A 25,259-nucleotide genomic window follows, 5' to 3' on the forward strand; every position below is an offset into this window, starting at 1 on the left:
ACTGGTGATTGGAATGCAAAGGTTGGAAACAAAGAGGAAGGAACAGTAGTTGGAAAATACAGCCTTGGTGACAGAAATGATGCTGGAGATCGCAGGATAGAATTCTGCAAATGATTTGTTCATTTCAAATACATTCTTTAGACAGCATAAGAGACAATTATAAATATGGATCTAACCAGATGGAATACACAGAAATCAAACTGACGACATCTGTGGAAAGAGATGGTGGAAGAGCTCCATATCATCAGTCAAAACAAGGCAAGGGGCAGATTGTGGAACAGACCGTCTTGCTCAAATACAAATTAAGCCTGAAACTGAAGAAACTTAAAACAAGTCCATGAGAGCCAAAACATGACCTTAAATATATCACACTGAAATTTAGAGATGATCTGAAGAACAGATTTGATACATTAAACACTAAAGACTGAAGACAAGAAGGGATGATATCAAGAAAGTCATAAAGGTAGGAAGCAAGAAGTCATTAAGAAACAAGAAAGAAGACGAAGATCAAAATGGATGTCAGAAGAGACACTGAAACTTAATTTTCAGGGTAGAGATGCTAAAGCAAATGGAAAAAATGAGGTACAAGAGCTGAAAAGAAAATTTCAAAGGTCAGCTTGAGAAGAAAAAGTCAAATATTGCAATGAAATGTGCAAAAATCTGGAGTTGGAACACCAAAAGGGAAGAACACACTCAACATTTCTCAAGCTGAAGGAATGATGAAAAATTCAATCCTCGACTTTCATTATTGAAGGATTCTCTGGACAAATTATTGAATGATGCAGGAAGCATCAAAAGAAGATGGAAGGAATCCACAGAGTCACCATACAAAAAGGAAATGGTTAATATTTAACCGCTTCAAAAGGTAGCATATGATCAAGAGCCAATGATACTGAAGGAGGAAGTCCAAGGTGCATTGAAGGAATTGGCAAAGAACAAGGCACCAGGAACTGATAGAATAAAAATTGAAATCTTTCAAGAAAGTGAGGCGGCACAGGAGACACTCACTCATCTCTGCCAGGAAATTTGGAAAACAAACATCTGGCCAACTGCCTGGAAAAGAGTTGTATTTGTGCCCATTCCAAAGAGAGGTGACCCAACAGAATATGGAAATCATTGGATAATATCTTTGATATCCTATGCGAGTAAAGTTTTACTCAAGGTAATACAGAAATGGCTGCAAGCACACATTGACAGAGAACTTTCAGAGGTTCTATCCAGATTCAGAAGAGGACATGGAATGAGGGATAACATTGCTGATGTCCAATGGATCTTGGCTGAAAGCAGAGAATACTAGAAAGATGTGTGCATGTGCTTTATTGACTATGAAAAGGCTTTAGATTGTGTTGATCATAACAAGCTATGGATAACATTGTGAAATATGAGTATTCCTGAACATTTAATTGTGCTCATGAGGAATTTGTACATGGACCAAGAGGCAGTTGTTCGAACAAACATGGGAACACTGAATGTTTTAAAATTAAGAAAGGTGTGCAACAAGGTTGTATTCTTCCACCATACTCATTTAACCTGTATGCTGAGCAAATAATCCAAGAATCTGGATTATATGAAGGAAAACGTGGCATCAGGATTTGAGGAAGACACATTTACAACCTGCAGTATGCAGATGATACAACCTTGTTTGCTAAAAGTGAAGAGGACTTACAATACTAACTGAATAAGATCAAAGACCACATTGCATTTTAATGTAAAGAAAACAAAAATCTTCACAACTGGACCAATAAACAACATTCTTATCAATGGAGAAAAGATTGAAGTTGTCAAGGACTTCATTCTTCTTGGATCAACTATCAACACTCATGGAATCAGCAGTCAAGAAATCAAATGACGTACTGTGTTAGGCAGATCTGCTGTACAAGACCTTTTTAAAGGGTTGGAGAGCAATGATTTCAGCTTGAGGACTCACGTGTGCCTGACTCAAGCCATGGTATTTTCAATAACCTCATATGCATGCAAAAGCTGGACAGTGAATAAGGAAGACCGTATAAGAAGTGATGTATTTGAGTTATGGTGTTGGAGTAGAATATTGAAAGTGCCATGAGCTGCCAAAAGAACAAATAGATCTGTGTTGGAAGAAGTGCAGTCAAAGTGCTCCGTGGAGGTCTGGATGGCCAAATTTTATCTCTCATACTTTTGACATATTGTCAGGAAAGACCAGTTGCTGGAGTATGATACCATATTTGGTAAGGTGGAGGGTCATAGAAAAGGAGGAATACCACCAGTGAGATAGATTGGCAAAATGGCAGCATCAATGGACTCAAGTATGGCAACAATTGTGAGTTTGGCCTTACATGAGGCAATGTTTCGTTCCATTGCACAAAGGGTCGCTATGAATCAGTACCTAATAACAACAACAACAACCTCCTAGTGCTTGAACCAAACTGGAAGCAGAAGGCTGAAGAGTTCATTAGTACATCTTACAGGAAACATCCCAGTCCCAATAGGTTTACGAAGGTAGAAAGTACACCTGCAGGTAGAGGTGGAAAGTAACCAGCACATGGCTCTAGTTCCCCGACAGCCACATTGCCAGAACACTGTGGATGTCAGACACCTGTTTGGAGCTTATCCCAAATATCTCTTGCATTCTTCTCATCTATAGATAAACAAAATGAGTTCTGGGCATATTTTGTTTTAGTGTTCTTCATCTGCCTAGGGCTGTATTATGCAAACAAAAACTATCTTCTGTGATTTATATAGTGACCTTTTTCTTAATGACCCCTAAGTTCAAAAAACTTTATTTAGGAATGTCAAGCTTTTGAAAGATGATGCTTGCGGTTGTCTGTTTTCAGGATCACTTGTTAGCGGCTCCAGAGATCTATGCCATTATTATTGGTTTTGAACATGGCAATTTGCTCTCTCTTTTAATGTAGAAGAGCAAGCAACTTGTAGTCCTTGACAAGTTATTTCAACTATGTCAGGCTGTTGCCTTTATTTATCTCCCTTCTCTTTTTCTTTCTTTCTTTCTTTCTCTCTTCCTCCCTTCCTTTACTCCTTCTTTCATTTTCAAATTGGGACTAGTAATTCCTATTTTGGCACTCAATCACTGACCTAAACATTGGTGATTCGAACCCAATGGCTGTTCCATGTGAGAAAGTTATAGCAGTCAGCTTCCATAAAGCTTTGTAGCCATGGAAACCCTAGGGCACAGTTCTATGATGTCCTATAGGGTCATTATTCAAGAATTGACTGTAGTTTTGTCATACTAAGGTGGCTTGAGTGTTTCTGTGATGCTGGAAACTATGCCACCATATTGAAAATACCAGCAAGGTCACCCATGGTGGACAGGTTTTATGAAAACTTTCAGACTAACATAGTCTAGGCAGTAGGACCTGGTCAACTAGTTCTGAGAAAAAAACACAAAAAATATTGGCCCCTAAAAACAACATAGGATGGCTATGAGTCAGATTGAACTCAAAGGCAGTTGTTGTTGTAGCTTAATACCATAGAGTTGAGTTGGTTCTGACTCATAGTGCCCCTGTATTGGGTTTCCAAAGAATGACTAGTGAGCTTGAACCTCTGACCTTACAGTTCAAACCGACTATTCAGTGCAGTGTGTTAACCCACAGCACCGCACCAGGATTACACAGATGTATTTTATTTCTCTTGCAATGAATAAAATTCTCTGTGAAAAAGACTTAATAAACCATAATTATAAATCATAATTGTAAAATACAGATAGGTATCTTTGATTATTTTCCATTTTAAAGTCAACAGGAAGAACCATGACAAACCAGTTAGCTATGGAATAAAACATGATGTTACCATTTAGTAAGGTTAAACATTACTGAAATTCTCAAAAACAGTCACATCTGTTTGCTTGCTAAATTTTTTTGACCAGTCTGTTTGAGTTTTACTTCCTAATCCTTAAACAGTTTCTACTTAATCTATACATTCAAAAATGTCTCAACAATTCAACTAAGTGTAAAGAAATAGCTTAATTTTCTGTCTGTCTCTCCAAACCCAATGGAATGTCTGATGAGGAGGAGTCAAGGTTTTTAAAACATGTCAAGAGACTCAGAGGTTTGAAATTTAACATTTTTCCAAGTAGTTCCCTTATATGTATTACTTTAGCTCTTGCCTTAACAGCTGGGAGTACCTTGCAGGGAGAATTTAGCAATGAGACAAAATGCATAGTTTGAAAGTTGGTGTCTTTTTATGCTTACCACAGAATGATGTGCACTGCAATCTGTTCTTCCTCTCCATTTCTAGGTCCCTATGTGCTCTAGTCCTCTCTCTGCATTCACTGGGCTCTGATCACACAGGGTTTGCAGTACCCTGGACATGCGTTGGTATGTCAGGCCCCATGGCATGGGTCAGTCTGTGCCTCTTGTGTAGAATCCCATTACCATCAGTTATGTTTTTGACAAATGTCCATTCATTAGCTGTAGTTTATCCCTAAAACCTTACCTGAATTCCTGTGTAGGAATGTTTTGTTGTCTTCTATGCGCTCTCCATATCACCTTAGATAGTTTTCATGATGCTTGAATCACTTAGTGATACTCAGGTCTTCCTTCTTCACCAGAATGTAAGGCCCCTGAGGACAAAATCTCCATCTTATTTCTCTACTATCCCTGCACTTAGATAAGCCTCAATGACTGCTTACTACTCACTGAATGGATGTATCAATGGAAGAATGATGGAAATTATTCTCGAAAACAAAACACACTGGAGAAGTTGACTTTAACTCATTCTTCAGAATAACAAGTTATCCCCATGTAAAATAGTGTTAGGTCATGTCTTTATCTGTTTAGTACTGATTTATTTGGCAAATGATAATTAGGATAAGAACTGGACTGCTGACCTCAAGGCTGGCATTCCAAACACACCAACTGTTCCACAGGAAAGATGAGGCCCTCTGCCCCTGTAAAGATTTACAACCCGGGAAACCCTATACAGAGTCGCTAGGAGTCAGAATCCACTGGATGTTGCTGAGTGGTTGTAGGTATTTTCATGAGAAAGTTTGCTACAAACAACTCAGATTCTCAAATCAATAGTGATACACTATTTGTTTTCTCCTATTCCTAACTCTCTCTTTCCTAAACCATTGACTTGATTTCCTGACTCTACACATTTTAAACCCTCCAGGAAACTTAGTTTTCCATGCAAGTTTCAATATCACCATCATGCTTAATACTTTCACATTTAAATTCTTTCTGAGATTTTGAGCAAGAAAGTAGTATATCCAGTTGCTTACTCAGCATTTCTATCACAATTCCATTCCTGCTTCTAACATATAACCATGTATCCGGACTAAACAACAGGGATGGTTTCCTTCACAGTTTATATCAGCAGTCAGTAAACATTTTCTATAAAGAGCCAGATAGTAAATATTTTAGATTTTATGTGACACAACTGCTTTCTGTGTCATATTCTTTTTTTCCTTTGTTTTCTCCCTTTTTTAAACAATTCTTTAAAAATGTAAAATTTATTCTTAAACAACCAATCTCACACATAAATATTTCAAAAGATTCTTCCTCAAGACTATAGTTTGTTTACCTCTGATTTAGATCCCTAAACAATATTGCTTTTGTTTATCTTTTTAAAAAGTGTTATTATTGTATGTTGTTGTTGTTAAGTGCTGTCAAGTCGGTTACGACCCATAGCGACCCTGTACAGGGTTTCCGAGGGTGTAAATCCTTACGGGAGTAGAAAGCCTCATCTTTCTCCCGCAGAGCGGCTGGTAGTTTCGAACCACTGACCTTAAGGTTTGCAGCCCGATTCGTAACCACTACGCTATATGAGAATGGACTAATTATTAAATCATCTTTTCATATTTTTGTGCATTTACCATGATTGATTTTCATTGCTAGGGAGCAGCATTCAATTGTCAGAATTTACTGTTGTTTTTTTGTTGTTGTTGTTAATTTTTTTTAAGGAGCTCTGGTAACATAGTGTTACGGATAGGGCTGCTAATCTCATGGTCCGCAGTTCGAAACTACCATCTGTTCCATGGGAGAAAGATGAGGCTTTCTTTTCCCTTAAAGATTTACAGCCTCAGAAACTCTGTACAGGGTTGTTATGAGTTTGAACCCACTACACGGCACACAACAACAACAACACACTATTTTTTTAGATTGATTCAAAATCGTTGCTACTGCAAAATAAATAAATGAGTCACTTTGAACATGTTTGTGCAGCTTGGGGCAAATGCGTACATTTGTTTGGAGTATGTACCTTAGGGTGAATTGATGACGACTGACCACTTCATTACACATAACTAGACAGTTTTCCAAAAAGGCAGTAAATATTTTCAGTCTCACAAGTAGTGTCTGGGTATTTCTATTGATCCACATTCTTAGCAGCACTTAATGTTAATAAGCATCTAAATATTTTTTGTCATTCTGTTTCTAATTTGTATTTCTCTAATTGCCAGTGTGATCTTTATTTTCACTTCCCTGAATGATAATGAGATTGGTCATCTTTTCACTCTGTTCACTGGTCACTTGGATTTTCTGTTCTGTAATGTGACTGTAGGACCCTTTTCCCATATTTTCCTTGAGTCCTTTGTCATTTTCTTACTGACTGTAAACATGTGTTACACAACCTAGACAAGTCTTCCTGGTTTTATGCGTTCTGGTAAATTCTGACACTTTCATTCATCTTTTCACTATTCATGGTATCTTTTGACAAGCACAACTTCTCATTATAATTTGGTTAATTTAATTAAAATAACCCTTTATGATTACTTGTTTTTGTGTCTCTTCTAAAAAAAATGGAGATGGATGAGTTTTCAAAGAACCTGTATCTAACAAACTTAGGTACATGACCTACGTAAGAGGAACAGAAAAAACAGCTGCTCTGTGTTTTCTTCACTTGTGCATTTGTAGCTGTGTTGTCACCTCCAGCTCATCATCACACTCCTCAGGGCCTTATGATCTATAGCATGTTGTTGTGAGGTGCCATCAAGTAAGTTCTTAACCTAGTGACCATATGTACAACACATCAAAATAACACCCAGTCCTGCAGAATCCTCACAATTGCAGCCACGATTGAGCCTGTTGCTACTGCCACCGTGTCACTCTATCTCATTGGGAGTCTTACTCTTGACCTTCCACTTTACCATGGATGATGTCCTTCTCCACAGACTGGTTCCCCTTGATAATATGTCTTAAGTATGACAGATGAAGTCTGGCCATCCTGGCTTCTAAGGAGCGCTGTGGCCATACTTTTCCAACCCAGATTGCTTTGCTCTTCTGACAGTCCATGGTATGGTACTTTTAGTATTCTTCTCCAACACCATAATTCAACTGCATCAATTTTTCTATGGTCTTCCTTATCCATTGCCCAACTTTCACATGCATATGAGGCTTTGGTTATGCATACCTTCATCCTTAAAATGACATCACAAACTGGCTCTTGAATGCTTTAAAGACGTCTTATGCAACAGATTTGCCTGATGCAATACAGCATTTGATTTCTTAACTGCTTCCATTAGTTTTGATAGTGGACCCAAAGGGGCAGGGGGAAATGAAGTATTTGACAACTTCAATCTTTGGCCCACTTATTGTGATGTTATTTATTGATCCAGTAGTAAGGATTTTTGTTTTCTTTACATTGAGCTGTAACCCATATTGAAGGCTGTGGTCTTTGATCTGCATCAGTATTTTAAGTCCTCTTCACTTTCTGGAAGTTAAGCTATATCATCTGCACAGTGCACATTGTTAATGAACCTTTTTTCAATACTGAAGCCACGTTCTTTTTCATATTATACAGTTTCTCAGATTCTTTGCTCAACACACAGATTGAATAAGGATGGTGAAAGAATATAACCCTGTCGCACACCTTTTCTGATATTAAACCACTCGGTATTCCCTTGTTCTGTTTGAACAGCTGCCTTTTGGTATAGGTACAGATTCCTCATGAGCACAATTAAGTGTTCTGGACCTCCATTTTTCTCACTGCTATCCATAGTAATGATCCACACAGTTTTTTTAATTACCTTTTTTTAAAAAAATTACCTTTGCATAATAATGAAAGCACAGGTAAACATCTTTATGGTATTCTTTGCTTTTATCCATGATTCATCTGACATCCTCAGTGATATCCCTGGTTGTATGTTCTGGTATAAACCCAGCTAGAACCTCTGGCAGTTTCCTGTCAATGTGCTATTGGAGCCGTGTTTGACTTATCATTAGCAAAATTTTACTGGCATGTGATATAAATGGTGTTGTCTGATGGTTTTCGCATTCCTTTCCATTACCTCTCTTTGGAATAAGAACAAATATTGATCTCTTTCAATTGGTTTGCCATGTAGCTGTCTTCCAAATTTCTTGACATAGATGAATGAGTGCCTCCCATGTTGCATCAGTTTGTTGACAAACTTCTATTTCTTGTCCCTTAGTTTCCATAGCCTTGTTCTTTGTTTAATGCTTTCAATGCACTAGAGCTTCTTCCTTCAGTACCGTTGACTCTTGATTATATGCTGCCTCTTGAAATGCTTGAACATTGACTATCTATATTTGGTTCAGTGACTCTGTGTATTCCTCCCATATTCTTGTGATGCTTTCTGCATCATTCAGTATTTAGCCCATAGAATCTTTCAATATCAAGTTCTCCAGTTCTTTCAGCTTGAGAATTCCTGAGTGTTCTTCCCTTAGGTTTTCTAACATCAGATTTTGGCATATTTCATTATAATACTTGACTCCATCTTCTCAAGCTGGAAATTTTCCATTCAGTTCATGTCTTCCATTTGTGTTAGCAAGTCTACACTGGAGAGCAAGTTTCAGAGTCTCTTCTGACATACATTTGGTCTTTTTCTTCTTTCTTTTCTTCTTAATGACCTTTTGCCTTCTTCTTGTGTAATGTTCTTGATGTCACCTCTGGTCTTCATTCATAAGTGTCTAATGCAACAAATGTGTTCCTGAGATGATCTCTGTTTTCAGGTGGGATATTTTCAAGGTCATATTTTCACTTTCGTGTATGAGCTTTAATTTTCAGCTTTAACCTAAACTTGCATATGAACAATTTATGATCTGTTCTACAGTCTGCCCCTGGCTTTGTTTTGGCTAATGACCCGTAGCATAATTATCACATATTCACATTTAAGGCCAGCCTATGTATTTTGTTGCCTTTAAGTTATGGTGTTGGAAAAGAGTATTGAAAGTGTCATGGGCTGCCAAAAGAACCAATAGATCCATTTTGGAAGAAGTGCAGCCAGACTGCTCCCTGGAGGCCAAGATGGCCAAACTTCGTCTCTCATACTTTAGACATATTGTCAGGAAGGACCAGTTGCTAGAGAAGGATATCATGTTTGGTAAGGTGGAGGGTCAGAGCAAAAAAGGAAGACCCCCAACAAGATGGATTGGCCAAGTGGCAGCATCGATGACTCAAGCGTGGCAACAATAGTGAGGTTGGCCCAGGATCAGGCAGTGTTTCATTTTGCTGTGCATAAGGTTGCTATGGGTCGATACCGACTCGATGGCACCTAACAACAACAAATGTATTTGGCTGGAAACCCTATACAGTTTCACTATAAGTCAGAACTGACTGGATGACACTTAACAACCACAACGTGTGCTTCATCCCCTGCCCACCCCATCTGTTGTTATTGTTGCTGTTAGTTACCACAGAGTTCACTCCGGCACCTGGTGATCTCATATATCCATACCCATTACCATGGAGTTGATTCCGACTCCTAGGACCCCTACAGAACAGACTATAACTGTGTCCTGGGGTCTCCAAGGTTGTAAAGCTTATGAAATCTGACTGCCACATCTTTTTCTTGTGACCTTATCTACAACAGAACAACATGGTGCCTGGTCCTGCATCATTAGTATGCTTGATTTTATTGCCGCACATGGTGATAGTCTCACTGAGAATTTCTCTCACCTTTGTTGACCCTCCACTTTACCAAACATTATGCCCTCCTCCAGTGATTGATTCCTTCTGGAAGCGTGTTCAAAGCAAGCAACACAGACAATGTTCCATTTTGCTGCATAAGGTTGTTATTGGTAAACTTTCAGAAGCAGATCAAAAGGTCTTTCTTTCTAGGCTATTTTAGTCTGGAGATTTCTCTGAAATCTCTCCATCATGGGTGACCCTGTTGATATTTAAAATACTGGTTGCATAGCTTCCAGCATCACAGCATCACGAGAGCCACCACAGTATGACACACTGATAGACGGTAGCCTCCAGGTCTAATCTCCCTGATTGTCCCTGGCCGCACTTTTTTCTCGATTCCTCTGAGCGTATCACTCTCCCTTCTTAAAGATCTCTCGTGGTAGCCTGCTGGTCTTTCATACTATTTAGAAGGTTTTCACTAGCTGATTCTGGAAAAGATGGACAATTCTCATTTTTATGTAATTTAGTCTTTTTAGTGATTTTCCTATCCCAGCTGGTCAAGCCAATGTTTTTCTTGTTGATGAATACATCTGTCCTTTCTCTTAGTTTTCAGTGCACCAACTATTTCTCCTATATTCCTGTTAGTTTTTCTTTCCTTCTTCTTTTTATGACCAACCTTATAATTAGTAATTATTATTATTGCTTAAATGTTTATTATGAATTAGGTGATAGTTTACATGGGAGAACATTAGTTTTACATTCACCCTATCGTATATCATCTCATTGCCATGGTTACAATCCCCTCCATGCATCATCAGCCAACCACAGGGTATACCCTACAAGCCTGTCCCCTGGTTGTCAGCACACAGCCCTTGTCTAAATTACCCAGCTGCTCCATCCCTCCACGTCATCATCTCTGCCTCCATCTCTGGCATCACTGCTTCTCTGGGTAGGGTTCCACTCTCCGTTTTTCTCCCTTGATGGTCCCAGGGACCTCCATTCTTAGACTGCAAAGTTAATCAGTCCCCTCCTTGCTACAAAATATTTATATTTTTATATTTTAACTCTCTTTATATTTTTAACTCTCACAATCAGTCCTAATAACAATTATTCACTATTGTATCACAAGAGACCTATTTGCCTCTCCTTTCATCAGTCCTGCCTAGACAGATTGGATACTACTCAGTGGAGACCCTACCTTCCATCACACCCTCTGGATCTAGGCTCCCTCTTGAAAGCTTGTAAGCCAGTCACTTCTTGCCTTTGTGCCCCTCACCCCCACTTTGGGTAGCCAATGTCCAAGTTGCCCATCCCTATCTACTCTGTGCATGGAGGGGGTGGGAATGATCCTTGCTGTAAAGATTTGTTCCCTCTTTTGAGCTACTGCATCCATAGGTGTAGGTCAAGCTCATCCAATTATATAAGATTACTCTTTTTTTCCAGTCCTTTCTTCTTCTAGTTGAGCTCTGATCATCCAGTCATTGAAGCCAAGTCAAGTGAGTATTATCTGAAAGTGTGGATGCTCTTGTTAATATGCCCTCTCTTCTTATCAGCTGGATGCTTCACTCTACACTCTAGTCCTCTGAGGCTATGTCACTGACTCTGGGCTGAAGAGTCCCCAGGTCTTGCCACACTGCTGGCCAACCAGGTCTCCACTCGGGCTCACAGGAGTCTACTGAACATTGTAGGGTTTAGCTCACAGCTTCATTGCTGCTTTTCCCTAACTTCCCCTTATCGGTGACGGATGTGGTTACCAATCAGAGGGTGCATTCCAATTGAGTCTTAGTCTTGGAAGGGGATTTGCTCTCAGGGGACCCTACCACTTGCCTTGATGTCTCCTGGGAGAGCAACTGGCATGTTCTTGTAGTAATCAGTTGGTCTGCCTATATTGTTTTGTATTTTTCCTGTTGGTCTTTCTTTCAAAAAGTGATGGGCTTCATAATTCTGGGATTCACATTTAGGTCTTTAATCTATGTTGAGTTGTTTTTTGTATAAGGTGTGAGGTGAAGGTCTTGTTTTAATCTTTTGCATATTGCTTTGCAGTTCTACCAGCACCATCTGTTGAAGAGACTATTACCTCCCCATGCGATATATTTAGGTGTTTTGTCAAAAATCAGTTGGCTGTATGTAGATGGGTTAATTTCTGTATTCTTGATTCTGTTCCCTTGATCTATGTATCTTTCATTGTACCAGTACCAAGTTGTTTCGACCACTGTAGCTGTGTAGTAAATTTTGAAGTCGAGGAGTGAGAAGTTTCCAACCGTATGCTTCTTCTTAAGCAGTGCTTTGCTTATCCTGGGTCTCTTTCCTTTCCATATAAAATTTGTAATTGGTTTTTCCATCACTTTGAAGAATGTTGGTGGAATCTGGATTGGGATTGCATTATATGTGTAAATTGTTTTGGACAGTATTGACATTTTCACCATGTTAAGTCTTCCTATCCAGGAACATGGTACATTCTTCCAATTTTGTAGTTCACTTTTGGTTTCTTGTAGTAGTGTTTTACAGTTTTCTTTGTATAAGTCCTTTGTATCTCTGGTTACACTTATTCCTAGATACTTCATCCTTTGTGTGACTATTATAAATTGTATTGCTTTCCTAATGTCCATTTCAACACTGTCGTTTTCTGTATAGAGGAATCCAACTGATTTTTGTATGTTGATCCTATATCCTACCAGTTGGCTGAATCTTCCAATGAGGTCTAGTAGATTTTTAATTGAGACTTTGGGGTTTTCTATGTATAGGATCATATTGTCAGCAAATAGAGAGAGTTTTACTTCCTCTTTGCCAATTTGGATGCCTTTAATTTTCCTGTCTTGCCATATAGTTCTTGCTAAGACTTCCAGCACAATGTTGAATAGGAGTGGTGACAAAGGGCTTCCTTGTCTGGTTCCTGTTCACAGAGGGAAGCCTTTCAGTTTCTCTCCATTAAGAGTAAAGTAGGCTGTTGGTTTTGTATATGTGCTCTTAATTATGCTGAGGAATTTCCCTTCAATTCCTATTTTGTTGAGTGTTTTTTATCAGAAATGGATGTTGGATTTTGTTAAATGTCTTTTCTGCATCCATCAATATGATCATGTGGTTCCTTTCTTTTTCCTTATTTATATGGTGGATAATGTTGATCGTTTTTCTAATGTTGAACCATCCTTGCATCCCTGATACGAATACAACTTGATCATGATTTATTATCTTTTTGATGTGTTGTTGGATTCTGTTGGCTAAGAAAAATTGTTGAGAATTTTTGCATCTATTTTCTTGAGGGATATTGGTCACCCCCTCTAGTCACCAGAGTGGAGGTGTGCAAACATTGGGGGTGGGGGGAGCAATGAACAGATACAAAAAAAAAAAAAAAAAGTTAGAACAAAGCAAAACAAATGAAGTGTATTTTCTCCCTTTGCTCCGAGGTTCCTGTGGCATTTTTCTGTGGTTTTTCTGTTACTCCGCTTGGTCTTGCCATTTGGTCTCTCCCAAGATGTCGACTCCAGGCCTCTGAGACAGGCAGATTCAACAGTACATGATATCTTACTTCAGCTTCAAATTCCACTAGCTATAAGCCTTTAAACTTTTAAAATATTCCTATCCCTGTGGTTCCGAGTTTTGGAGCTCTGCCCTGGATCTGCTTTGCTTGCTATTCTGTGGTATGGCTGATGGTGAACTTCACTGTACCCCTACCCTAGCCGCCATCAGGTCCCGCCTCCAGTTAGTAATTCTTGATCCTTTTGAATGCCTGAACTACTCTGGAAAATTAATGATTCTCTTCCAAAGAAAAAATATACATACAAATAAATATTATTTTCAATAATATTTAAAAGGGCTCACATTCATGATCACGTTTGTGAGGAAGACAGACTAAGCATTGACATTGTACCCATTTTAAATATGTTTTAAAAGGCTCAAAAATTTTAAGAGACACACAGAAAACAGAATTGACAAATATAAAAACGAAACTCTGGTAGTGTGTGGTATTGAAGGATTGTGAGTAGAGTTTTACTAAAGGTAATACAGAAACAACTGCAAGTGTACATTGACAGAGAACTCCCAGAGGCTCAAGCAGCATTCAGAAGAGGATGTGGAATGAGAGATATAATTGCTGATGTCTGATGGATCTTGGTTGAAAGCAGAGAATAACAAAAAGATATTTACCTGTGCTTTATTGACTAATAAAAAGCTTTTGATTGTGTGGATCATGACAAGCTACGGACAACATTGAGAAGTATGAGGATTCTGGAACACTTAATTGTGCTCATGAGGAATCTGTGCATGGACCAAGAGGCAGTTGTTCAAACAGAACATGGGAACACTGAATAGTTTGAAATTAAGAAAGTTGTGTGACAGAGTTGTATTCTTTCCCATACTTATTCAATCTGTATGCTGAGCAAATAATCCAAGAAGCTGGGTTTTATGAAGAAAAACATGGCACCAGGATTGGAGGAAGACTCATTAATGACCTGCGATATGCACGTGATATAACCTTGCTTACTGAAAGTAAAGAGGACTTAAAATATTTACTGATAAAGATCAAAGAGCAAAACCTTCAGTATAGATTGCATCTTAATGTATAGAAAACAAAAATCCTCACCACTGGACCCATAAACAGCAGTCTTATCAGCGGAGAAAAGATTGAAGTTGTCCAGGACTTCATTTTTCTTAGATCAACTATCAACTCTCATGGAAGCAGCAGTTAAGAAATCAAACGATGTTTTGCATTAAGAAAATCTGCTGCACAAGACCTTTTTTAAGTGTTGAAGATCAAAGATGTCAGCTTGAGGACTAAAGTGTGCCTGACCCAAGCAATGGTACTTTCAATAACCTCATGTGCATATGAAAGCTAGACAGTCAATAAGGAAGACCATTGAAGAATTGATGCTTTTGAGTTATGGTGTTGGAGGAGAATGTTAAAAGTGCCATGGGCTGCCAAAAAACCCACAGATCTGTGTTGGAAGAAGTGTAGCCAGAGAGCTCCTTGGAGGACAGGATGGCCAAACATTGTCTCTCATATTTAGGACATATTGTTAGGAGAGACCAGTCGCTGGAGAAGGATTACCGCTGGTAAGGTGGATGGTCAGAGAAAAAGAGAAAGACCCTCAGCAAGATAGATTGGCAAAGCGGTAGCATCAATGATTTCAAGCATAGCAACAAATATGAGGTTGGCCCCAGATAGGGCAGTGTTTTGTTCTGTTGTGCATGGGGTCGCTATCGACTCGATGGCATTTAGCAACAGCAACAACAAATGGGTAAAATACTGAATGATGCAGAAGGCATAAAAAGAGCAGCTGGTGGGCTCAAACCACTGACCTTGTGGTTCGCAATCCAGTGGTTACGCTATGTAGTCACTACACTCCATTTACTTTTTTTTTTTCTGTAAAAGGAAGCTTTATTGTTTTCATTTGGACTATGGCTTATGAGAAGGGGGCTCCAGAGTGTTGCCTATGCTGACTCTGTGTCTGGAGAGCAAGTTTCAGGCAGAAGGTATGTGGAGAGAAGGGGAATACTGAAAGGCCCTTCACAGTTTGTGGGGCTCCACAGGCTCTTCCTAGTCATTCTTTAGAGTGAGCATCTCGAAGAACTATTCACCCAGCCCTGCCTGAGAACTGATCATCCTACTGAGATTGGTCAAGTGGTCACCCATCTTCTTGATAATTTTCACCTCCTCGTCAAGGAAATCCTTCTCCAGAAAGTCATAAAGGTGGGTGTCTTTGTGGGTAGCACCCACGCAGTGCAGATCCAGAAGAGACTTGTTCAGGTTCTTCTCCAGGGCCAGGGTGGTTTCCATGGCATCCAGGGTTCTTTCCCACTCATCCTGGGATGGCTTCTGCACTTCCTGGAAGAATGTGCGAACACCACACTGGTTTTTCAGTTTCAAGAGACGCTCAGCTTCTCCTTCGCTGACTCACGGAAGAAGTTTCCCACACCTTCCAAATCCACATCATCGCAATCGAAATAGAAGCTCAGAGAGAGGTAGGTGTAAGAGGCCTGTAGATGCAGATTAATCAGACGGTTGACACCTCCTCCGCTTCAGCAGAATAATTCTGACAGATCTAAGAGCTCATGGTTTTTTGAATATTTGGAGCTGACCACACACACACACATACAAACAGTGTTTAGCTGGTCCCAGTAACAAGGAATGGCCAAGAATATGGCCCCAGAGAAGAGATTGCTCCTAAGGAAGTTGTTAGAGATGGTCCCAAGCTGGAGGTGTTGGATCTGTTCTATCCAAACACTGTTGAAACAAGACACAGATCTACAGGACCACAGTGCAAACTTACTCCATTAACTTTTACGTTGTTAAGTGCCATCAAGTCGGTTATGACTCATAGCCACCCTGTATAGTGTTTCCGAGGAGTGTCTGGTGAGTTTGAACTTCTGACCATGTTTATTGTAGTCCAGTGCTGCTCCTACAGCAGCATACCAGATTTGTAATTTGTTAATCTGCTTATTGATTAAAGATGATAGAAGAATTGATGCATTTGAATTATGGGGTTGGTAAAGAATATTGAAGTATCATGGATGGCCAGAAGAACAATCAAATCTGTCTTGAAGTACAGCCAGAATGCATCTTAGAAGAAAGAAGGGTGAGACTTTGTCTCTCTTTCATTGGGCTTGTTGTCAGAATCACCAATCCCTTGAGAAAAACACTATATTTAAATAAGTGGAGAGCCATCAAAAAGAGGAAGATCTACAACGAGACAGATTGATGCAGTGGTATCAACAATGGGCTCAAACATAAAAACAATGGTGAAGATGGCAAAGGACCAGGCGTGTTTCATTTTGCGCAAAGGGCTGTTCTGAGTTGGAACCGACTTGACAATAGTTAGCAACAACAATAAGTAACTATTAATTAATCAGGATTACAAAACTCTAAATATCTCAAGATTAAATTGTCCATTTTTAGGTACATATTGAAAAAATGAAAGAAAATTTAAACAACTATCTTAAATATAATAAATGACCCTGGCATCATGAAATCTAAAGGACCCCAAATGGAATTTTCCTGAGAAATCAGTGTTATATTTGTTATATTGTAAACATATTTCTAACCTATTTTCTTTTGCTTTTCACTTGAGATTCTACATTTGGCTCCCAAATTGTTTCTCTTTGAGAATGGTGATGAAAGAGAAAGAGGAGGATGAGGAAGTTCCTGGCAGTGGTGAGGGGTCTAGATGAAAAACCTTGGAATGCTAGGCGCTTTCTTTTGAAATACAGTGTTAAGAACTTTGTCAAAGAATGAACTCTTACTGTAACCCACACCTCATTTGTCACCCTGATGGGCTGAGGAAAAGTGACATTTACAAACTGAGAATGAAGCACATCCATTTCACCAGTCTGACACCCTGATATAATAACTATTTACCTTGAGAAACAGGCACTGAGATTTCCGATTCTTGTGAATCTTCTCACTTTGGCACTTATTTTCTCACTCTGTCAAACAGCACCAGATTAATGGAACAATTTGTTCAACAAATCATATTAGTAGAATGCGCACAGGGTAAAGAGAGAGAGGCGGGGGAGTAGAAATTTTTTACTCATTCATAGCAGTGGTATCTCTGCAAATAAAAATCTAGTTATGCCTGACATTTACTGAGGGACAATATGAAAGGGAAAGAGTGTAATGGCTTTGGGCAGTCGAGAGATCACTTTGTAAGAACAGTAGTGCTCAAAAGGGAATAAGATAAAGTTACACATAACATCTAGATTGAGCTTCTTTTTAGAGCATATTTGTCAAACACAGCAGGATCTATCTGTTTTTGCTAAAAAAAAAAGTTTTCCATTAAAATTAAGCACCTTATGCTTTCTGTACTGTACTGATCCATTCCCTTCCAGCCTAAACTTGGGAAGTCTGAAAGAATTCCAAGAGCATCGTATTATACAAAAGAGACCATTCAATTCCTCAGTATTGAGATGAAGGCGGATGATGTCTAGGCTTGAGAATGTTGGTTCAAGTACATGTTTAATCCACATTCAGACGGAAAATGAAATGAAATACTTAGAACAGACTCTATGTTGTGTATTTTCATCCCTTTGCGACAGACGTTTCAATGAATATTTACAATATACAAAACCAATAAGTACCAGAAGCTCTGGTAGCATAGTGGTTACGAATCGGGCTGCGAACTGCAAGGTCAGAAGTTCGAAACTACCAGCTGCTCCGTGGGAGAAAGAGGAGGCTTTCTGCTATCGTAAAGATTTACAGCCTTGGAACCCTGTACAGGGTGGCTATGGGTCAAAACCGACTCGACAGAACGTAACAACAACAATAACAAACCATATTTATTACAACACGTGTTCCTTATTATTTCTAGTCAGGCGCACACATACACAATGAAACCCAATGGCACATCTTCCTAGTAACATCTACAGGACACTCCAAGTTAACTGGGATGTTCATTGATTTGTGTTAGTGTTGCCATAGTACCGTTATACCTTGCCTCACAACAGACACTGGCACTCACTTGTCCCTGTTTCTGAAGAGCATGGCCTTGAATGTCAAGGGAAAATATCACTTTGCCTTTCTGTGTTCCTTTGACTTCTCTTCCTTTGACTTCTCTTCCTTTGTTCTACTATTTCTTTCTCTCAGTTCTTGACATATTTTTGAACAATGGAAGAGATCTCTAACACCTCTGTATAAATATTTAGCTCCTGGAAATCCCTAATTAACTTAAGTGAGTTGGATATTCAATTGGAAAACTCTTTATTTTTTCCTTCTCATCACAGATTTAGTCCAGAAATATTTGGTGCAAAAGCAACTTGTTTAAATTGTTTAAGACTAGCAGTAGTTCAATAAAAGACTCATTCCCAGAAATGCTACAGTGATAAGAAACAACATGAATCCTCCCAGAATTTATTTATCTTCTGGGAAAAAAAATTCTGGTAGCATGGTGGTTACATGTTGGACTGCTAATCTCAAGGCCAGCAGTTTGAACTACCAGCAGTTCCACAGGAAACAGATGAGGTTTTCTGTTCCCATAAAGATTTACAACCTCATATACCCTACCGGGTCACTATGAGTTGGAATCTACTCCACGGCACACCGCGACCACCGCCACCACCCCCAATGTTAGGTATATATTCTGTGTTATTGTTGTACTTAAGTGTCTCCCAAGTGATTATGCTTCACAGCAACCTTACAAAGCATTTTCCAGTAGCGGCTACTGGGTCTGTACTGCCAACCTTGCAGTTCACAGTCTGGTACTTAGCCATATGAAACTTATTTTGTATCAGAAAGATTGTTGTTGTTGTTGTCAGGTACCACTGAGTCAGTTCTGAGTCATAGCAAACCTATGCACATCAGAACAAAACACTGCCCAGTCCTGGGTCAACCTCACAATTGTTGCCACACTTGAGCCCATTGATGCTGCCATATTGCCAATCCATCTCGCTGGGGGTCTTCCTCTTTTTCTCTGACCCTCCACCTCACCAAACATGATATCCTTCTTCAGCAACTGGTCCCTCCTGACAATATATCCGAAGTATGAGGGACGAAGTCAGGCCATCTTGGTCTCCAAGGAGCACTCTGGCTGCACTTCTTCCAACACAGATCTGTTGGTTCTTTTGCAGCCCATGGCACTTTCAATATTCTCCTCTAAAACCATAACTGAAAAGCATCAATTCTTCTATGGTCTTCCTTATTCACTGTCTAGCTTTCACATGTATATGAGGTTACTGAAAATACAATGGAGTGGGCCAGTCGCAACTTAGTCCTCAAGCTGACATCTTTGCTCTTCAACATTTAAAAAAGGTCTTGTGCAGCAGATTTGCCCAATGCAATACATTGTCTCATCTCTTGACTGCTGCTTCCATGAGGGTTGTTAGTTGATCCAAGAAGAATGAAGTCCTTGACAACTTCAATCTTTTCTCCATTGAAAAGAATGCTGTTTATTCGTCCAGTCATGAGGATTTTTGTTTTCTTTACATTGATATGCAATCGATACCAAAAGTTGTGCTATTTGATCTTCATCAGTAAATATTTTAAGTCCTCTTCACTTTCAGTAAGTAAGGTTGTATCATCTGCATATCACAGGTTATTAATGAGTCTTCCTCCAATCCTGATGCCACATTTTTCTTCATGTAATCCAGCTTCTCTGATTATTTGCTCAGCATAAGCTTCGTCTCTCCTACTTTGGACATATTGTCCGGAGGAAAAAATCGTTGGAGAAGGATGTCATGCTGGGTAGGGTGGAGGGTCAGAGAAAAAGAGGAAGAGCCCCAACGAGATGGATCAGCCAGGTGGCATCATTGATGGACTCAAGTGTGGCAGCGGTAGTGAGGTTGGCCCAGGATCGGACATTGTTTCGTTCTGCTGTGCATGGGGTCGCTATGAGTCGGTTCCGACGCACCTGACAACAACAACAACAACAACATACAGGTTGGAAAGTATGGTGAAAGAATACAACCTTGTCACACACCTTTCTTAATTTTAAACCATTTAGTGTTGCCATGTTCTGCTTGAACAACTGTCTCTTGGTCCAGGTACAGATTCCTCATGAGCACAATTAAGTGTTCCAGAATCCTCATACTTCGCAATGTTGCCCATAGCTTGTCATGATCCATACAACCGAAAGCCTTGGCGTAGTCAATAAAGCATAGATAAACATCCTTCTGGTATTCTCTGATTTCAGCCAAGATCCATCGGACATCAGCAATGATATCTCTCATTCCATGGACTCTTCTGAATCCAGCTTGAACCTCTGGAAGTTCTCTGTCAGTGTATGCTTGCCGCAATTTCTGAATTACCTTTAGTAAAACTTTACATGCCTGGGATATTAAAGAGTTTGTCCGATGAGATCTGCATTCTGCTGGATTACTTCTCTTTGGAATGGGCACTAATACTGATCTCTTCCAATCAGTTGGCCAGATAGTTGTCTTCCAAATTTCCTGGCATAGATGAGTGAATGCCTCCTGTGCTGCCTCATATTCTTGAATGATTTCAATTTTTATTCCTGGTCTCTTGTTCTTGACCAATTCTTTCAATGCACCTTGGACTTCCTCCTTCAGTATCATTGGCTCTTGATCATATGCTACCTCTTGAAATGGTTGAACATCAACCATTCCTTTTGGTTAAGTGACTCTGTGTGTTCCTTCCATCTTCTCTTGATGCTTTCTTCATCATTCAACAATTTGCCCAGAGAATACTTCAATAATGAAAGTCGAGGCTTAGATTTTTTCTTCAGTTCTCCCAGCTTGAGAAAAGCTGAATGTGTTCTTCTTTTGTGGTTTTCTGATTCCAGATCTTTGCACATTTTGTTGTAATATTTCACTTTATCTTCTTGAGCTGTCCTTTGAAATTTTATGTTCAGCTCTTGTACCCCCTCATTTCTTCCATTTGTTTTAGCATCTCTATGCTGTAGAGCAAGTTTCAGTGTCTCTTCTGACATCCATTAGGACCTTTCCCTTCTTTTTTGTCTTCTTAATGACTTTTTGCTTTCTTCCTGTATGATGTTCTGACATAATCCCACAACACTACTGGTCTTCAGACTTCAGTATTTAATGTATCAAATCTGTTCTTCAAAGATCATATTTTGCTTCTCATGGACTTATTTTCATTTTCTTCAGCTTAAGTTTGAATTTGCGTATGAGTAATTTATGGTCTGTTCCACAATCTGTCCCTGGCCTTATTTTGACTGATGATATGGAGCTTTTCCATCATCTCTTTCCACAGATGTAGTCAATTTGATTTCTACGTATTTCATGTGGTGGAATCCATATGTATAGTTTTCTCTTATGCTGTCTAAAGAAGGTATTTGAAATGAACAAATAATTGGTTTTGCAGAATTCTATTATGCGTTCTTCAGCATCATTTCTATCACCAAGGCCATATTTTCCAACTACTGAGCCTTCCTCTTTTCTCCCAAACTTTGCATTCCAGTTAGGCCACTCTTTTCTACTTATTTGCTCTAATCACATGGCAAATACATTATTAGAGTGAATCAAGATATAGCTGGTTATTTTCAAAAATTGGAGAGTATAACTGAATAATAAAATACTTTTTAAAAAACCATGTTAAATATTGATCATTTGCTGTGTATGAGCTTGTATATGCTCACAGTTTCTACAAAGAAAATTTATGTTCATATTGCTGTTGATGTTGTTGTCATTGAGTCAACTCTGACCCATAGTGATCCTGTCTATTATTTCTGAGATAAGCCTGGTGGGTTTGAACCACTGACCTTGTGTGGTTAGTAATCCAGTGTTTCTCATACAACAACATAACAGGATGAGAAAATTTGAAATGTATATAAAAGATAAAACATGTTAAGTCTGTCTTAAGTAAATAAGCGTATATGTACATATATATTTTTTGTGTGTGTACTTATCTACCCCTGACATGTAGGTCACCTAATCTGAGGCCTTGTTGTTGTTGTTAATTGTTGTCAAGTCAATTCTGACTCACAGTGACCATGTATAGGGTTTCCAAAGACCAGCTTATGAGTTTGAACTGACAGCTTTGAAGTTAGCGGCCCAGTGCTTATCCTACGAAAAATTCTCTGGTAGTAAAATTTGGAAAGGTGTTCTCCAGGGTTGTATTATTTCACTATAATTATTCAATACGTATGTTGATAAAATAATCCCAGAAACTGGATTATATGAAGAAGAACATGACATCAGGATTGAAGGAAGACTCATTAACAACCTGTGTTATGCAGATGATAGAACCTTGCTGGAAGGATGGGAAGAGGACTTAAAATATTTACTGATGAAGATCAAAGAACACAGCCTTCAGTATGGGTTGCATTAGGATTATATAACCTTGGTTGCAAAGAGGACTTACTGATGAAGATCAAATCTACACTATGGATTGTACCTCAATGTAAATAAAACAAAAATTCTCACAACTGGACCAGTAAATAACATCATGATAAATGGAGAAAAGATTGAAGTTGATCAAGATTTCATTTTACTTGGAGGCAAAATCAACACTCATGTAAGCAGCAGTCAAGAAATCAAATGACACATTACATGTTCTACTGCACAAATCCTCTTTAAAGTGTTCAAGATCACAAATACCAGTTTGAGAACCAAGGCATGCCTGACTCAAACCATGGTGTTTTCAATAGACCCATTTGCTTGTGGAAGTTGGAAAATGAATAAGGCAGGCCATAGAAGCATTGATGCATTTGAGTTTGAGAAGAATACTGAAAGTACCATAGTATTATAAAAGAACATTGAAAGAACTATGAACTGCCATAAGACCAAACAAATCTATGTTGGAAGAAGTATATCTAGAATACTCCTTGGAAAACAGGATGGTCAGACTTCAAGCAGCAATGGGCTCAAGTGTAGGGACAACTGTGAAGATAGTGCAGGATTGAGCTAAACTTCTTTCTGTTGTGTATAGGGTTGCAATGAGTCAGAACCAACTTGATATCTAATAGCAAAGAGGCTGGGAAGTGAGTTTGCTTCTTGTTCTGTGTAAACAGTAGCTTTCTCTGCTCTTGTGTGGGCACAATATGACCCTCACCAATTCTGCTTGTAGATCAATTAATCATGGAAGGCACATGGGACCCTTAATCTGTGGCACCAGACCTGTTTATGTACAACACCTTTTGTATTTTGAACACAGGAAGGGACTTGCGGGCTATGGGGGACCTGAGCCTGCCAAATAAGGTGACCTTCCTCCCCTCTGTGAGTGAAGTATTGGTCCATGCACTGCCTGTGAGTGGTTTGAAACTTGAATTCTGGCTTGATGTCTATCTATCTATCATCTATCTATCTATCTATCTATCTATCTATCTATCTATCTACCTATCAATCAATCTATTTATCTATCATCTATCAGTATATGTATGTATGTATGTATGTATGTATCTATCTATACATGATATGGATATACATGATTTTCTCAACTTACTTCAAATAAGTAGAGCTATATTTCAGAGATCCACGTGAAATTCACCACTTGTCTGTCAGTTTGTCGTATTGTGGTAGCTAGTGTGTTGCTATGATCCTGGACTCGATGTCAACAGTACTTGAAATACCAGTAGAGTCACCCAAATTGGGCAAGTTTCACTGTAACTTCCAGACAAGAACAGACTAGAAAAGTGAGGTCATGTACTACTACTGCTGAAAGTTTAATCATTGACAATCTTATGAATAGTAGAAGAATTTTGTCAGATACAAAGAGTACCAGAAGATGAAAATATTATGAGTAGCAGCAGAATGTGTCAGATAGAGTACTAAAGATGAGCCTCTCGGGTTGGAAATCAATCATAATACGACTGGAGAAGGGCTATCTCCTCAAAGTAGACTTGTCCATAAAGATATGAACGGAGTAGAGCTTTTGAGACCTTTGTTTGTTCATGGGGCACAATTAAAAATGAGGGGAAACAGCTGCAAACATCCATTAATAATCAGAGCATGGAATGTACAAAGTATGAATTTAGGAAAGTTGGAAGTTGTCAAAAGTAAAATGAAATGCAAAAAGATTGATATCCTAGCCTTTAGTCAGCTGAAAGGTACTGGTGTTGGCCATTTTGAATCTGACAATCACATGACTTACTATAAGGGGAGTGACAAATTGAAGAGGAGCAGTGTCACATTCACTGTCAAAAAGAAAATTTCAAAATCAACCTTGAAGTACAATGCTGTCTGTGATAAAATAATATCCATACATATATAAGAAATACCAGTTAATAACACTATTTTTCAAATTAATGTAGCACCCACTAGGCAGTGATTGAATTTAATCAAATATGCAGTCAAGATGCATTGACAGTCACTGGTGTTTGGATGGAATGAGCAGGTTGGGAACAAAGAAGAAGTGTCAATATCTAGAAAATATGGTTTTGATGACAGAAATGATGCTAGAGATTACTTGATAAAGTTATGACTAATTAATTGCAAATACCTTTTTTAAACAACGTAAAAGTAAACTATACATGTGGACCTTAACAGATGGAATATACAGGACCCAAACTGACCACATCTGTGGGAAGACAGTGGAAAATCTCCATATCATCAACCAAAACAAGTCCAGGAGCAGACAGTGGACCATACCATCAATTGCTCCTATGCAAGTTCAGAGTAAAGCAGAAGGAAATGAAAAGAGGTCCACGATAATGAAATATGATAGTGAACATACTCCAACTGAATTTAAAGACCCTCTCAAGAACAGATTTGATGCAGTAAACACTAATGACCAAAAACAAGAAGAGTTGTAGGATGAAATCAAGATCATCATACAAGAAAAAAACAAAAGTTAATTAAAAAGACAGGGAAGAAAGAAAAGAACAAAATAGATGTCAGTGGATACTCTGAAATTTGCTCTTGACTGTAGAGAAGAAATGAGGAGGTAAAAGAGTTGAACAAAAATTTCAAAGAGCAGCTTGAGAAGACAATGTCAAATACTATAATGATATGTGTAAACCCTGGAATTAGAAAATCAAAAGGGAAGAACACACATAGCTATTCCCAAGCTAAAAGAAATGAAGAAAAAATTCAAGCCTCAATTTGCAATATTGAAA

General features: G+C 38.8%; 1 pseudogene; it reads right to left on the bottom strand.

The window, feature by feature from the left end:
* Nucleotides 1-15,334: 15,334 nt before the first annotated feature.
* On the bottom strand, nt 15,335-15,851 carry LOC102835996 (annotated as a pseudogene).
* Between the last annotated feature and the right edge of the window lie 9,408 nt (nt 15,852-25,259).

The sequence above is a fragment of the Chrysochloris asiatica genome, unplaced genomic scaffold (assembly GCF_000296735.1).
Source record: "Chrysochloris asiatica unplaced genomic scaffold, ChrAsi1.0 scaffold00148, whole genome shotgun sequence".
NCBI lineage: Eukaryota > Metazoa > Chordata > Mammalia > Afrosoricida > Chrysochloridae > Chrysochloris > Chrysochloris asiatica.